Here is a 15,564-nt window from a genome sequence, read left to right on the forward strand (position 1 = left end):
ATAATGGAGATATGTTTGTATTGTTTTGTTTCATTGTTATTTTTTTTCATTTTGCAATTTACATCCACTACCATTGTGTATTTCTACCTTTTGGTAATCAAGATTGGTCCTTCTTGCTTTACTTATGTTGAATGCCTTTGAATTCTATAAAACATAATTGCAATTTTGCTTGTTTGTCCTTGTCACTAATTTTCTTAAATTATTTGGTGTTTGTTAGGATGCAGTTGGAATGGTACAACCCTCGTAAAGAAGAGAATGATTCTCTGCCATTCCTAATGTAAAGTGGGATGATTTTGGAGGGCTTGATTCCTTGATAAAGGAGTTTGATCGTTATATAGTCCGGTGTATAAGATTTCTAGAGGATTACAAGGTATTTATTGTTTATCTTTTCTCAATCAAATTGTTGTGTGTGTGTGTGTGTGTGGAAATGGACATCATTGAAATTATGGTTACTATCTAGTTTTAACTATTGCATTTGAAGCAACATTAGCATTTTCATAAGCCTTGTAATGTTTTGGAGCTTCATATTTTGTACCCTTAGAAGTGGTTTGTATCCTTAAAAGTATTTTGTATCAATAAAGTGCTTCTTCGTGATGCTCCCTTAAATTTGGGTCCCTCTTTAATTGGTTCAAGCCAGATGTTTGATCTGTTATAAATTTATCTCCTTTAGGAATTTGGGGTGGACTTAGAGATTGTGATTTTGCTATGTGGGCTTCTAGGTTGTGGCAAAACATGATTGTCAAGGTTGTGGCTAATGGGGCAGGAGCCAATTCCATTCACATCAAGGTCATTCTCTTTGATTTTCCATTTCCCTTCTATATATTTATGTTTTTTAATTTTTCTCTTATGATATTGTAATTAAGGCATTGATACAATGAGCATCCAGGTGCACTTCATAAAAACAATAAATATATTCCTTAATTTATATAAAAATGAAAAAAGGTATTCCTCTTTAATTTGTGTTTTTGCTGAAATTTCGAGCTCAAATCCTTACTATGGTGTTCGGGTTTTTTTGTTGATGGTTAGGGCCCTGAACTTTTGAATGAATGTGTCAAAGAAAGTGAACTTGCGGTTCAGACATTAATCAGCCTTGCAAGGACGTATTCACGATGCATACATTTCTTTGATGAGGTTTGAGGTTCCCTATTCATGCTAAATGTTTATTATTCCTGTTATGTTGATGTTATATATTGCCATTTTGAAACTATAAATGTTATATGATTGTCTCCAAGTCTAGATAGTAGGAGTGTCCACACTCCTCCATTTCTCTCTTTCCCATCTCTTAGAATCATTTCATCCACATTGCTTGCCCATTATCAATGCTACCTCATTAGCATACGATGTCAATTCCCCATTTCCCTTAGACCCTTGCTGTTCTCTTTCTCTCTCATTTAAGACACCCCTAGTTTTGAGAAAGTCTCATAATCCCCTCGAAAGGAAAAGTAGAATTATGATCTTGTGATCAACTTTGTTGTGTGTATTATTCAGGGGGAGGGGTTTTTTTTGGGGGGAGGGGGGGAGGGTTCCTACAAAAAGGGGAGAGAAAATTGTCATACTCAGTTTATGATGCCCTGACAACCTATCCATTGACTTTAACATCATTGGACATAAGTGAGTATTTGTGAAACTCTTTTGCAAGCTTGTGTTTAAAAATACCAACTCCCATCCATTGCAAGCTTGTGTTTAAAAATACCAACTGGATCTTGTTACACAGAACATGATTTTTAACATGGGTGTCTTGATGAGATTTCCATTCATTATGCATTTTTGAATGGGTTACGCTATGGTCCTTAATTTTGTCATGATTAATTTTTGATAATCAATACAAAGAACGTTCGATGGGAAACCACAAGGATTTTTTCTTTAGCACTATGGGCTAAAACTCTTGTAATGGATGATGTTAACTTCTTGAATTTGTATTAGCTTTTCTTTTGATTTTTGAGAGACGTAGGTTTTCCTTTGTATATGTCCTATGTACTTAGGCGTTGCCTATTCTTGGGAATAAAGTTTATTATTAACTACAAAAAAAAAATTAGAATTTAACTAGGAAATGTTCATGCAGTTCTAAAGGAAGATGTAAGGTATAAGAATCAAATCAATGAGAAAATGTTACTGCAATTTTGAGATCTCTTCTGTGTGCTCGCCGCATGTGCATGTATGTAATTGGCTCAAGTAAGCCAAAGTTGTTATACATTTTTTGCTCTCTTCCAAATTTGAGGTTGTCGTTGGCATAATATGATTATAAGGTTTACATAGCAAAACCCAGTCACTTGTGCCCTGTAATAATCAAGTTTTAGTGCACTCTCAATTCTATGATCAATCTTAGAGGGATCTCCTCGAATGGTTGGCTAGCAAGCTGAGTAGGAGAGATATCTTCGATGATGTTAACTAGGTTTAGATTAACAAAAAATGAAAATAAATAGAACAAAAACATAAAACACCCAAACAGAGAAATCTCATATGTTCCTTGTGTTCGGAATGGTTCAACGATTCAAAAAATTTCTAGAGCTTCCATCAAGACAAAAATTCTTCCCCCCATGGTGGGAGTTGGGAGATGCGGAGACTTTCTTGGATGGCTACTATAAAACTAAAACCTATTAGAAGAAAAAAAAAATCACAATTCACTTTAAAAAAAGTCACATCATAATTTTAAAAAAATACACTAAAAAAGGGGAAAAAAAACATTGTTGGAATCCCAGTCAGGATCCCCCATTTGAAGCTATAGAGCCACTCTTCTATATAATAGTAAAATTATATTATGTTAAGATGATTTATTTGATTTTGAGAAATGAGGTAGAAAAAGTTCAATAAAATTATTTTAAAGTTAAAAAAAAAAAAAAACTATTTGAATATATTGTATTGTTTTTTATTTAAAGTTGTATTTGAATAAAGTTGTAATGAATGGATAATAATTATATAAAAAATTGAAATTAAAAAATGTTTTATATTTAAATAATATTTGAAAAAAGAGAATTATAAGAAATTTTAAAATAAAATAAGATTTTCTCAATTTATCTTACTTCTTAAAAATGGTCATAAAGCTTATATCTGTTCAGATATATATGTTTTCCTTGTTGACAATGTAAGTTGACATAGCTACCATGATTTGGCTTCAATGCTGCAAAGAACTTAACAAAATTTCATAAATTCTAATTTAAGCCATGATGTCTTGTTTGGATATTTAAAATATTTTATAATTCCATAAATAGTAGTGAAATACTAAAGCTAAGATATTATTGAGATTTAGAAAATAAGTGAGAAAAAATTGAATAAAATTATTATAAAATTAAAAGTTTGTTTGAATAAAATTTTTATTTTGAAGTTTATAAAAATTATATTGATTTTTATATTTTGTTTTGAAGTTTATAAAAGTGTATTATTTTTTGTTTTTGAATAATTATTGAGTAATGATTAGATAAAAATATTAATTTTTGTATCTAAATGATGTTTGAGGATAAAATTATAAAAAAAAAAAAGAAGATAATTTAGTGAATTTTATATTTCATTTCTGTGTCTTACGACTCATTCTCCTTCTGTGTTGTTGTAGGTGCACTTGAGGATAAAATTATAAAAAGATTCGATAATTGAGAAAATTTTATATTTCATTTTGTTGGTTTAGAGTAAATTTTTTGTATTATTATCAATGTAATATATATATATATATTACATTAACATGTGTCTTGATATATATATATATATATATATAAAACAATTTCTAATACTTACTAGATAAACCTAATATTGGAATAGATAAAATAAAAAATAATTTACATTTATCCAAAATAAAAACTTAATGATAAGATAAATTTTATCATTTTAGTAACGTAGTCCTAGCAAAATTATTGTATTTACAAAGCAGAACAAGGTGGTCAATGATAAAACATTTAAATTATGGCTTGTTATAGCCAACGGGAAAGCATGGTCTTGCAATGAGAGTTAGATCAGATATCTTGAGCATCATAAGCCCAAAAACCTCTTTCATATCAAAATTTTCAGTTGTGGTAGCAGACGGGAGATACCAATCTAAACCGTGGAGAAGTTGAACTAAAGCGAGTTCATTAACTGTTGTTCCAAATGTGATTCCTGGGCATATTCTTCTACCAACACCAAAAGGTTTTAGCTCAAAATGCTGCTCCTTGAAATTGATAGTGCAATCCATAAATCTCTCTAGCTGAAACATATCTGGGTTTTCCCAAGACTCTGAATCTCTCCCTATTTCCCAGGCATTGAAAAAAAAAGTGTTTTGGCTAAAATATCGTACCCTTCGATATTCACATCCTCCATGGATTCTGTAGGTACTAGAACTGGAGAGGAGGATGAAATCAAAGGATCTCTTTGATGACAGCTTTAATGTAGTGCAGGTGAGGCAATCACTCTCTCAAGCAACTCTTCTATGATTTCCGACAATGTTTCATACTTCTGTTTGTGCTATTTCCTTGACTTTGGGATTCAAGATTAGCTCTATCATTCCCCATTTAAGGGTGCATGATGGACTTTTGTATCAGATCCTACGATAAACATGCATACCTCCTGCCATGGTGATTCAAGAACAAGCAAGCGCCACTTAAAGACAAAGAAATATTTGAGTAGGAAGAGAATCTTCTGACTAGCTTATGCCTTTTGATTGGCATACTGATGATGTACACAATCCCTCTATTTATAGGCTAGGTTAGGGATCCTCTAATAGAGTTAGACTTGAACTATTCATTCCATCAAGGAATAGGATAGGACTTATCCATTACTAGTTGTTCAAATTGAAACTCTTAATACCCTAATTTAAATTTAAATTTAAACTTCTTAACATATAAAATCTTATCTTCTTAATAAATAAGATATTATTAAAACTTGATAGGCAAGAGGATCACTCTAAATAGAACTCCAATATTCTCACACTTAACCCTCATGTCACACAAGTTTCCATTTAGGCTGATAGAAAACTAAATATGGCCAAATATTGTTTATTTCAACTAGTTATAGAACACTCACACTTATATAAAGAATATTATACACGAATCATGGTGGTAAAGCCTTTATAAAGTCAAGCTATCCCTTCCATGCATCACATGTACAATACCATTAAATAAGTACCATATGAGCAAATAAATTTATGAATGAACTTCCAATAAGTTATCTGGGTCATACTTTACATAATCTCCATGAATAAAAAATAATATGCACAAAACAACTTTACTCTCCAAAATAAAATTAAAATAAATATTGTATGTCTATAAATCAAATAAAGAGAAGCTAAACATAAAATAAGTTGACAAGTCCCATATTGTCCACGTGAACTTTGAATTGCAGTACCGGTAAGCCTTTGGTCATAGGATCTACAATCATCAACTCAATACTCATATGCTCAATAAATACCTCATTCCTCTTAATGCTCTCTCTAACACTAAGGTACTTGATGTCAATATTGTGACGCCCCCAAATCCCCACGCCCGAACACGAGGAATTCGAGACGTCCGGATGGTGACAACCCGGGTCACCATCCTATCGACGGGTGCCAAGTGTGTGCAAGGCAACATAAGTGTACAAAGAAACATGCAGCGGATAACGAAAGTCATAACTAAGTACCAGAATTTTTCACAACGTAATACAAGTTGTTTAAAACATACATAGATAAAATATTACAAAAACACAAATACAGTTTTAAACCAAATATAAAGCATAGCATCAGCAACCCGGCGGAGCCGCATCCTCAGGCTCAGCCTCCTCCTCTTCGTCCTCCAACTCTGCACCAAAAGCTACGGAACCAAAATGGTACCGTAGATAAGTAAAACCCAAACACTACCAGATAAAAACACATAGAACTCAAACAAAATGCATGAAGCATGCCCGATGCACAAAACCCAAAAACATAATTTTCCACACACGCCAAAAACCCATTTGGCCCAAAAACACATCCTTTCCGAAAAACACGCCAAAAGTCACATTTGGCCTTTATCTGTCTCAAACCATTATCCATATTAACCGTATGCACCATGACCTCCCCTAGGGGTCATCCGCACACCCTGGCTCCAGTGCCACACAGCAGAGTACCACCACGCATGTGACACCTAACGAGCGATGCCCAGTTCCGTGCCCCACACGTTCGTAGCCAAGCATCCTCTAGCCCTCACCAGCGAAGGGCCACGGAGTCGGTGCGTAGAGCGATGCCCGGTTCCGCGCCCGGCGCGTTCGTAGCCAAGCAACCCCTAGCCCCCGCTCCCGTCGTCTAGCGACAATTCAGGGGATATCACTCAGTTTATTCCGCTCCCGAGTGACCAGAGGAGCTCTACTGGGATAATACCCCATCCCGGCTTGGGGTCGTGATACACACGCACCCGTAAGACCACTTACGCCAACACACAGGCTTTTCACACAATTTCACAAACACACGTGCATGCACCATGCAATGCCATAACAATGCACAAAAAAATAGCCAACCAACATATATCAATAAAACAAGCAACTCCGTCCTCCATCCATCCGACCCCCGAACTCCTCGGACTCAGTCTGGAATCAGCCAACCAACAAATAAAATAATTGAATGAGCAATATATTTTTAAATCTGAAAATAGGGTTTGGAAAATACTTACAGCGCTATACGGTAATTTTAGAAAACACCCGGCGTTGCAAACGGCAGAGAAAAAGCAACGTAACAGTGTAATTTACACTGTTGTCGTGGGTAATAAATTACCCATTTTCGAACGGGGACAAACCAAGGCTCGGGATTGATAGGGAATGGCCTTGAGATATTTATGAAGCTAAGGGAAATGAGTTTTGGCCGTGGGTGGTGGTGGAAATGGTAGTCGAAGGCCAAAAAGGGGCTGAACGGAGTTGAGCTCGTGGGAGCTGCTCCGGCAACGGATCGAGGCCAGAAATGGGTGGTTTAGGTCGGCAAGAGGTAGGGGAAGAAGCTGTGAAAGGATGGTGGCCGGAGGTGGTGCGACGGCGCTGGAAACGGTGAAAAACCGTATAGCTTGGAGGAGCTCGTGGCGGCTAACGGTGGCTCGGATGGAGGTGAAACTTGGTGGGGATGTTCACCGGTGAGAGGGGAAGAAAACTGGATGGGTGGTGTCGGCCACGCCACCGGCGAGCGGCGGTTCTGGGCTGCGAAAGCAACCGGCGACAGGGGCAAAAACAGAGCAGGTGCAGCGACTTCCAGCGGCTCTCGAAAGCTAACGGCTGGTCCGATAGCTCTAAAAATTGGTGGGGATGATCTCTGGTGGAAGGGGAAGAGAATGGTGGTGACGGCGCACCAAACGGTGGCCGGACGGCAGAGAACTGGCCGGTCAAAGTGGCGGCGACGGGAATGAGAAAAAGGGGCAGCTGGGCGTACGTGGGAGAGAAAGGAGAAGAAAGAAGAAGAAAAGAAAGAAAAAGAAAGAAAAAGAAGGAAAAAGAAAAGGAAAAAGGGAAAAAGAAAAAGAGGAAAGAAAAGAAATGAGGTCCAATCCTCACTCCGGAGACCAAAAACCGATCCGCCGAAAACGATATTAAAAACCGTAAAACGACTAAAATAAATTAAACACATCAAATAAATTAAAACCAATTAAAACACATTAATTTAAAATAAATAAACCAATATATTATTCAAATTAAAAACAACCCTTCAGTGAAAATACACGTAAAAATGGGGTATCACAAATATGCTTACTTCTCTTACTACTTTTATTGTTTTCTGAGAAGAAAACTATAGCAGTACTATCACAGAAGATCTTTAGTGGCCTCTCTACTAAATCAACAATTGTAAGACCATTAAGGAAATTCCTCAACCATAATGCCTGTTTAGCAACTTCATAGCATAATATGAACTCTGCCTCCATAGTAGACATAACAATAACAGTTTGCTTACAACTCTTCCAGGATATAGCACCCCCAGCAAGTAGAAAAATATATCCTGAAGTAGATTTTTTGGTGTCTACACATCCAGCAAAATCTGAGTCTGAATAACCAACCACTCTAATTGGTCAGTGTGTCTGTAGGTCAATCTGTAATCCTTGGTTCCTTGTAAATATTGTAAAACTTTCTTTGCAGCTTTCCAATGACCCAAACCTGGATTACTTTGATATCGACCCAACAATTCCACTACGAAGCCAATGTCAAGTAGTCTAGTGTAGACCTGTGCATACATTACGCTTGCTATTGTAGATGCATACTGTATCTCTTTCATCTGCTCCTGCTCCAAAGCATTTTGAGCACATTGGATTTTACTAAATACATTTTGATGAAGCGCTAAAATTGCATGATTAAGTTACTTAAGCGAACAAATTGTTTAATAAAAAATGATTTAAGTACTTAATTATGCAATAGATCACATTACTTGAGTCAATTGATAAATTCTAGTATTTTGGTGCTTAAAAAGATTTATAATGCAATTGTTTCACATTAAAATAAATATTTCATTTTTATTCCTCTCATAATAGGGATAGTTTGGGCAATACATAACATCATTCAAGTGTGAATGCACACATGCAGACCAAACATTCGGACAACCAACATGCAGAAAAACAGCAGCAGAAAAATCCTTCAAAGCAGCAGACAATCACGCTGAAAAAAAATCACATGTACAGCAGCCTTCGGTCAAACATGCAACACACATGGACAGCACTCATACAACATTGCAGAAAAGCCGGACAGCAAGAAATCACATGGGCTGCCTTTACTTTTCAAACTTGTTTTATACGGGAGTTTTCGGTTTGGTACAGAAGGTTTCCAAGTTCAAAAGGATTCCTGGACAGCAGCACATGGGTTGACCAATTCTCTCTGAAATGTGTACGCATGCGGGACAAAAGATGGAAGGCCGCCCAGCATGGAGTTTATAGACGGAAGACAAATTCAACAGCTGTTCTGCAAGCTATTCTGATCCCATGCTGACACACGCTGAACATGCAACAATTATGCTTTTCCTTATGGACGGATGTGAGAGGCAGCAGGCCTTGGGGCTTCTTTGCTACTTACACGCACGAAGGCGAGGGGTTATTTTTGGGTTTTTTGAAGTAAAAGCTGGGGATGCAACTGTGCAAGGCTGCAACGGGTCTTTGACGAACTAGAAGGAGCTTTTGGACTTACTCTCCAGAGGGGATTTCTTTTCTTGGTTCTTGATAGTGATAGGCTTGGTGGGGCAGTGCTTTTCTGGAGAGAGAGGAGTTTTTTTTTTTTGGGTGATTTTTCTTTCCCTTTCTTTCCTTTTTCGTTTTGGAGTTGTTAGTTCTCGGATGGAGGGTAGTTTTAGTGGGGCTTGTTGTTCTTTTTGTTCTTTTCATTTACGCTGGAGCTGCAGACACTAGACCTTAAGGTAGGCTGGTTTTCATTTATTGTATTGCTTTTACATTGAGACCTCATGAACTAGACGGCTTGGGCTGCTCACATTCGGTCATTTTTATTTTACTTCCTTTAAGTTTTGGTTTCAGCTTGTTATTTTTATTCTTCTATCTTTATTTTCATACAACAATTTGAAATATTAGGATTTATCATTTTTAGACATTTTGTTAATTTAGAAATGATAGACTAGAATTTTAGCTTGGGATTCAATGAGTAGCTCATGACTGTTTGGGGTTGGATTTTCTTCAAGATTATGGAATTTTAAATGATTAACTTGATAGATTATATTTCATTTTACATATGGGAAGGATTAAAATTCTATGTTCTTGAACTTGATCAGTCGTAGACATGAAGGCACGATTGATGCTTGAACTTGTAACAAGACTTTGATAGCTTTCTTGCACTTTTACACTTGATATAAAAATCTGTCAAGCACCTTGATTATACTGAAAAAGTGTGCTTATTGTTTATTTTAACCGATCATAATCTCTTGAAATGAGAAAATGGTTGAGAGAAGATGAACTTAGAGGTAAAACCAATTTCAAATTAGAAATGGGCGAAAATTGCATCCCAAGTGTTTGTTTTATTGCTTCTTGCAAGTTTAATTCAACTTCTACACTTTTTCCTTAAATCTCTTGGTTTTGGATAATTTTAGAAACATAGATTCATATTTATTTTCATCTATTGTACTCGATACCTCTTTTACGTAAAAAAAAAAAATGCCACAAACGCTTTGATAACCCATTGTCCCTGTGGAATACGATCCTGGACTTATCCTTGATACAACTTGACACTTCTACACTTGGAAGCACATTCGAAACCGAGTCACATTTCCTTTGAAAATAAGTGCCATCGAAGCCTTACAGTTCATCATGTTGAATCTCTCCAAACTCTTTCAATGTAGGCCTTTTGAGACAGTCCCAAAATTCTTTGTTCTTTGTCTCTGTAAATCTCTATGCCAATGACATAAGATGCTTCACCTAAATCCGTCATTTCAAAGTTTTGAGAAAGAAACTGCTTGGTGTCGTAAAGCAAACCTAAATCACAGCTTACAAGCAAAATATCATTTACATATAGGACTAAGAAAATGAATTTACTCCCACTGAGTTTAAGGTATATGCACTAATCAACAAGGTTCTCAATAAATCCAAATGAGTTAATAACCTTGCGAAACATTATATACCACTGGCGAGATACTTGTTTAAGTCCATATATGGATTTCTTTAATTTTCAAACTCTCTGACTGTTTTCTTCAAAACCTCAGGTTGTGACATATATACCTTATCTTCAAGATCCCCATTTAAGAATGTTGTTTTCACATCCATCCGATGTAATTCTAGATCAAAAAGCTACTAATTCCATGACTATTCTGAATGAATCCTTCTTAGAATCTTAGAAACTGGAGAGATGGTTTCATGGTAGTCAATGTCTTCATTTTGAGTAAATCATTTAGCTACAAGCCTGGATTTACGTTGTTCAACATTACCAAAAGCATCGCTTTTGGTTTTATAAACCCATTTGTAGTCAATGGCTGCTGCTCTATTAGGTAAGTCAACGAGATCCTAAACTTGCTGTCAATGGATTCCATCTCATCTTTCATGGCATTATACCAAGATGTGGAATTATCTCCACTCATGGTCTTTGAAAATGAGCTTCGATTGTCTTTAGGACCAACATCAAAATCAGATGCTTGAAGGTAAACCATATAGTCATTAGAAATTGCTTGACTCCTCCATATAGTCATTAGAAATTGATGATCTCCTTACTCTTGAGGATCTCCTTAATAATACTTCATCTATAGTTTGTAAACTAGGAGTAGGTTCTGCTTGAATCTGTTCTTCATGAGTAGACTGTTTTTGAAATGATTGTTGTTCAGAGTAATCAATTTGATCTTCTCTTTGCATAATCATACGTCCTTCATATGAGGGAGTTTTAGTCTGCTCTTGTGCTTCCTCAAATTATAACTTATGAGAATAAACACTCTCACTAGGTTCAACATTCTCAAGAAATTTTGCATTTCTACTCTCAATAATTCTAGGACTATTTGGAAAACAATAAAACTTGAAACTTTTGGAGTTTACCGGATAGCCAATAAACAAAACTACTTAGGTTCTACTTGGCCGTTGAGATTTCTCATATGAGAATTTTGAGTTTTAAAATTAAATATTAAAATATTATATTTTAATGTTATTATTATTTTGAAATTTGAAAATTTTAAGAAAAATTTGAATTACTTATTATATTTTTGTATGTGAATGTGGAAAAGTTGTAATGATGAGATGAAAATCTTGTGTTTGAGATGAAAAATCACAATGGCCAAACCGAACCTTATTGTTCTTGGGTCCAATTTCTTTATTTGAGGATTATAAACTTCAATAGGACAACCTCATACGTGTAAATGACTTAAACTTGGTTTTTGTCCAAATTATAACTCAAAAGGTGTCTTAGAGACAACCTTGGATCGAACTCTATTCAAGATATATATATATAGCAGTTTCAAGGCTTCACTCCACAAGAATAATGGCAATCCAAAATTACTAATAATGCTTCTTACCATGTCCATAAGCGTGCGATTCCTCCTTTCAGATACACAGTTTTATTATGGTGTGTCGGGCATTGCATATTGTGCAATAATGCCCTCTTCTTCGAGGAATTTTACAAATGGACTCATCATTTGTCCATTTTCTATGTACCTACCATAATACTCACTTCCCCTATCAGATTTATGATCTTGATTTTATTTTCCTTTTGTTTCTCTACTATAACCTTATATGTTTTGAAAGCATCTGGTGCTTCAGCCTTTTCATTTAGAAGGTAGAGATACATATACCTTGTATGATCTTCAACGAATGAGATAAAATATCTCTAACCATTTAGGCGAGGACTGGCAAAAGGTCCACAGATATCAGTGTGTATGATTTATAAAAGACTCAAACTCCTTGTGGTACCTTTAGTGATCTTGTTGGCCTGCTTTCTTTTTATGCAGTCCACACAAGTCCTAAAGTCAGAAAAATCAAGAGTTTGTAAAACTCCATCATTCACCAACCTTTTAATTCTCTCTATGGAGATATGTCCCAATCTCCAATGCCTCAACATGGATGAGTTCCCATTTATGATGCTTTGTTTAATACTAACATCAATATGCAAGGATAAATAATTATTCTCAAAATATAGATCTAACTCAAATTTAAATAAACTATGAACTTTTATTCCACCACCAATGTAAATATTATTTTTAAAAATGTTGAAAGTAGAATTAACAAATCTAAACTTAAAGTCAATCTCAATCAACTTTAAAACTAAATCCAAAATTTTAGAAAATTAGGAATAAAAAATACATTTTCAAGGTCTAAAACAAGACCAATTTTTAAAAATAATCTAAAGATCCCAACAGCCTGCACTTCTGAAAGCATCTTATTTCTTGAATAGACATATTGTTCACTTGGTTTCGGCTTCCTTGTTTTGAGAAATTCCTGCATGGTATTAACATTATGGATCGTGGAATAGAATCAAGCCACCATGTGTATCGGGGAGCTTCTATAAAAAATAATTCATGACACACTAGAGATTAGAGATTACCTTTCTTTTCGAGCCATCTCTTAAACTTTTGGCAATCTTTCTTCATATGCCATTTCTTTCTACAGAAAAAACAAGAATCCTTATTGCCATTATTCTTAAATGACACATTGTGCTTATGGAGTTGGGCATCCTTTCCTTTCTTGGTCTTTCTATTAGTATGAGTGGCCACGTGAACACTTTTTGTCCTCTCATTTTTTTATCTCTCATCTTCTTGAACACACATGGTCAATAATTCATTAACTGACCATTCATCCTTATGTGTATTGTTAGAGATTTTGAATGGGCTATATTCAGAAGGGAGAGAATTCAGAATGAAATGTACCAAGAATGACTTAGAGATCTCCATCTATAGGGACTTAAGTTGAGCTACCGTGTATCTCATTTGCATAATGTGTTCACGCACACCTGTAGTACTATCAAAAGTCTTACTTGATAGTTTTTTCATTAGGGTGCTAGCTAAAGCCTTGTCAGAGCAAACGAATTGTTCCTCAACAACCTTCAGAAATGCTTTAGCCTTATCAGTTTTAGGGATAAAACCCCGAATGATCTTGTTGATATGTGTTGATGTGAGATTTCATAAATAACAAACATAAGACATTAGATTGCTCCCACCGTTCATTTTTAGAAATATGTGCTGACATATTTGATTTCGTGAGGGCGGATGGTTAATCCACATGGGGTGACATATCAAGTTCTAAGCATCCCAATTTTAGAAGACTATTTTCTTTCCAGTCAAAGAAACTATCACCATTTAGAATCGGAAAACTAATAATATCATCAAAATGTGAAGTGGGAAAAGTTAAAACTGCAATAGCCAAGAAACACTTTAATGCTATGAATTTTAATTTTATTTAAATCAACCAATATCAATTTAACCAATAGTAAATTTCAACCAACTATAAATAGTGGTTGCATAACATAAAAATTTACTAAATATCTAAATAATAAGACTAAAATAATTCAATGTTCATGAATAAATTCTCCATACCTTTGGGCACAGGAAAGTCTATCACCAACATAAAACCATCTATCTTATTCTAATTAAACCACAAAATAATAACCTCCCTTTGAGACCGGGTCACTAAAATAATGATTTGATCATAACACATATGCTAATTGATGTGCTTAATTTCTATATAAGTTTTGTCATACTTTTATTCTTAATTTTATGCTAGTTTGTGTTTAAATTTCTTATTTATTTTGTTTATTTTTTTTTACAAATAAATAAATTGAAGGAGTCATCAAGAAAATAGGAAACATTCAATTCTCGAAATTTCTAAAGTACCCTTCGGTAATTAGAGGACAATTTTTTCTAGAAAACTCCAATAATGGTAATTTCGGTGTCTACAGAAAGCCAAGAGAAAATTCTAGAACTTTTGTATTAAATCCTTGGCCAAAAATGAATATCTATAAGGTGGAAAGGGCACATCAATTCAAAAGTCACGACACTTCAAAATTCCTAAACTGTCCTTCAGTATTTAGAGCATAACTTCTTGTAAAAAAACTCCAATAAGGGAAATCTTGGTCTCTACGAAAAGCTGAGATAAAAACCTACAAATTTTGTGTTTAAGGAAGGGCCGAAAACAAACATCTTCAGGGACAAAACAACGCTTCAAGCAGGAGGTCGAAAATCTACAGAATTGGAGTTCATCAATGATAGAGATTTTTTATCTACATAGAGTTTCCTTCTTAACTCTTTAATTTTCTCTTTGTATCATTCTCATGATAAATTCTAAAATTATTATGGTTTGTTTTGATTAGATTATGAACTAATTTCTATTGCTAAGGCTACAATGTAGCCTCTTCATGATAATCCCGAATCTTATTTTGTTGTGATCATAATTTAGCATTCCTTTTGAGTATACATCATGGAGTTTAATACCTTCAATTATTTGGCTAATAATTGAATAATTTGTTATGCATGTTAATTCAAGAAATGATGCATGTAGTTTAGTTTCGTATGATGTATGCCATGAATTGAACGAAAGACAGGAATGTGCCAACGTGATTTGTTCGACTTTTATGTGCAATATTATTAATCTTAATGTGTTCAAATGCTTTTAAATTTATATAGACATATCGCAGGTTATCGTAGATTGAGTAATTCTAATTCTACTCGAGAGAGGGACTTAGATAAGTTAGAATATTTTGCCGTCAAATAGGATAAAAATTGATTGATTATATGGTTAAGATTTGAGATTGGATTGGTTAGGTGAGTCGAATGCTTTAGTGTTTATTTTTTTAGGTGAAATCTTCTTCTTTTCAAGTGTTTTGTCAATTCTTTAGTTGTTGATTTAATTTAATTTGTTACTATTTTTCTAATTCAAAATCCACCACTTTTCTTGATTTTCAAATAACTTAGAATTAGAACAATTTCAATAGTTAATAGGTAAATAGTCCTTGTGGGTTTAACATCTTTCTTATAATTATATTACTTGATATGATTTCGTACACTTACGAAAGTTCACTGCAGTAATATATCTTTAAAAAGTTAAAACTTTATATGGTTATAGTTATAAATTAGAATGCTTTGGCAATTTCGAAATACTCCGATAATCAGCCTTATATGATTATTTTTCAATAGATAAAGATACTTTAGCTACTTATAAAATATTTCAAATAATCATAACGTCTAGTATCATACTATAGAAAAATAATATATATTAATCCACC

At 34.5% G+C, this 15,564-nt stretch overlaps 1 long non-coding RNA gene across 1 annotated transcript; it reads right to left on the minus strand.

The window, feature by feature from the left end:
• Nucleotides 1–12,583: 12,583 nt before the first annotated feature.
• On the minus strand, nucleotides 12,584–13,020 carry LOC122282874. Its single transcript, XR_006230484.1, has 2 exons — nucleotides 12,892–13,020; nucleotides 12,584–12,785 (listed from the first exon to the last, which is right to left on the minus strand). It is a non-coding gene; the product is annotated as an uncharacterized LOC122282874 (long non-coding RNA).
• Nucleotides 13,021–15,564: the final 2,544 nt, after the last annotated feature.

The sequence above is a fragment of the Carya illinoinensis genome, chromosome 11 (genome assembly GCF_018687715.1).
Source record: "Carya illinoinensis cultivar Pawnee chromosome 11, C.illinoinensisPawnee_v1, whole genome shotgun sequence".
NCBI lineage: Eukaryota > Viridiplantae > Streptophyta > Magnoliopsida > Fagales > Juglandaceae > Carya > Carya illinoinensis.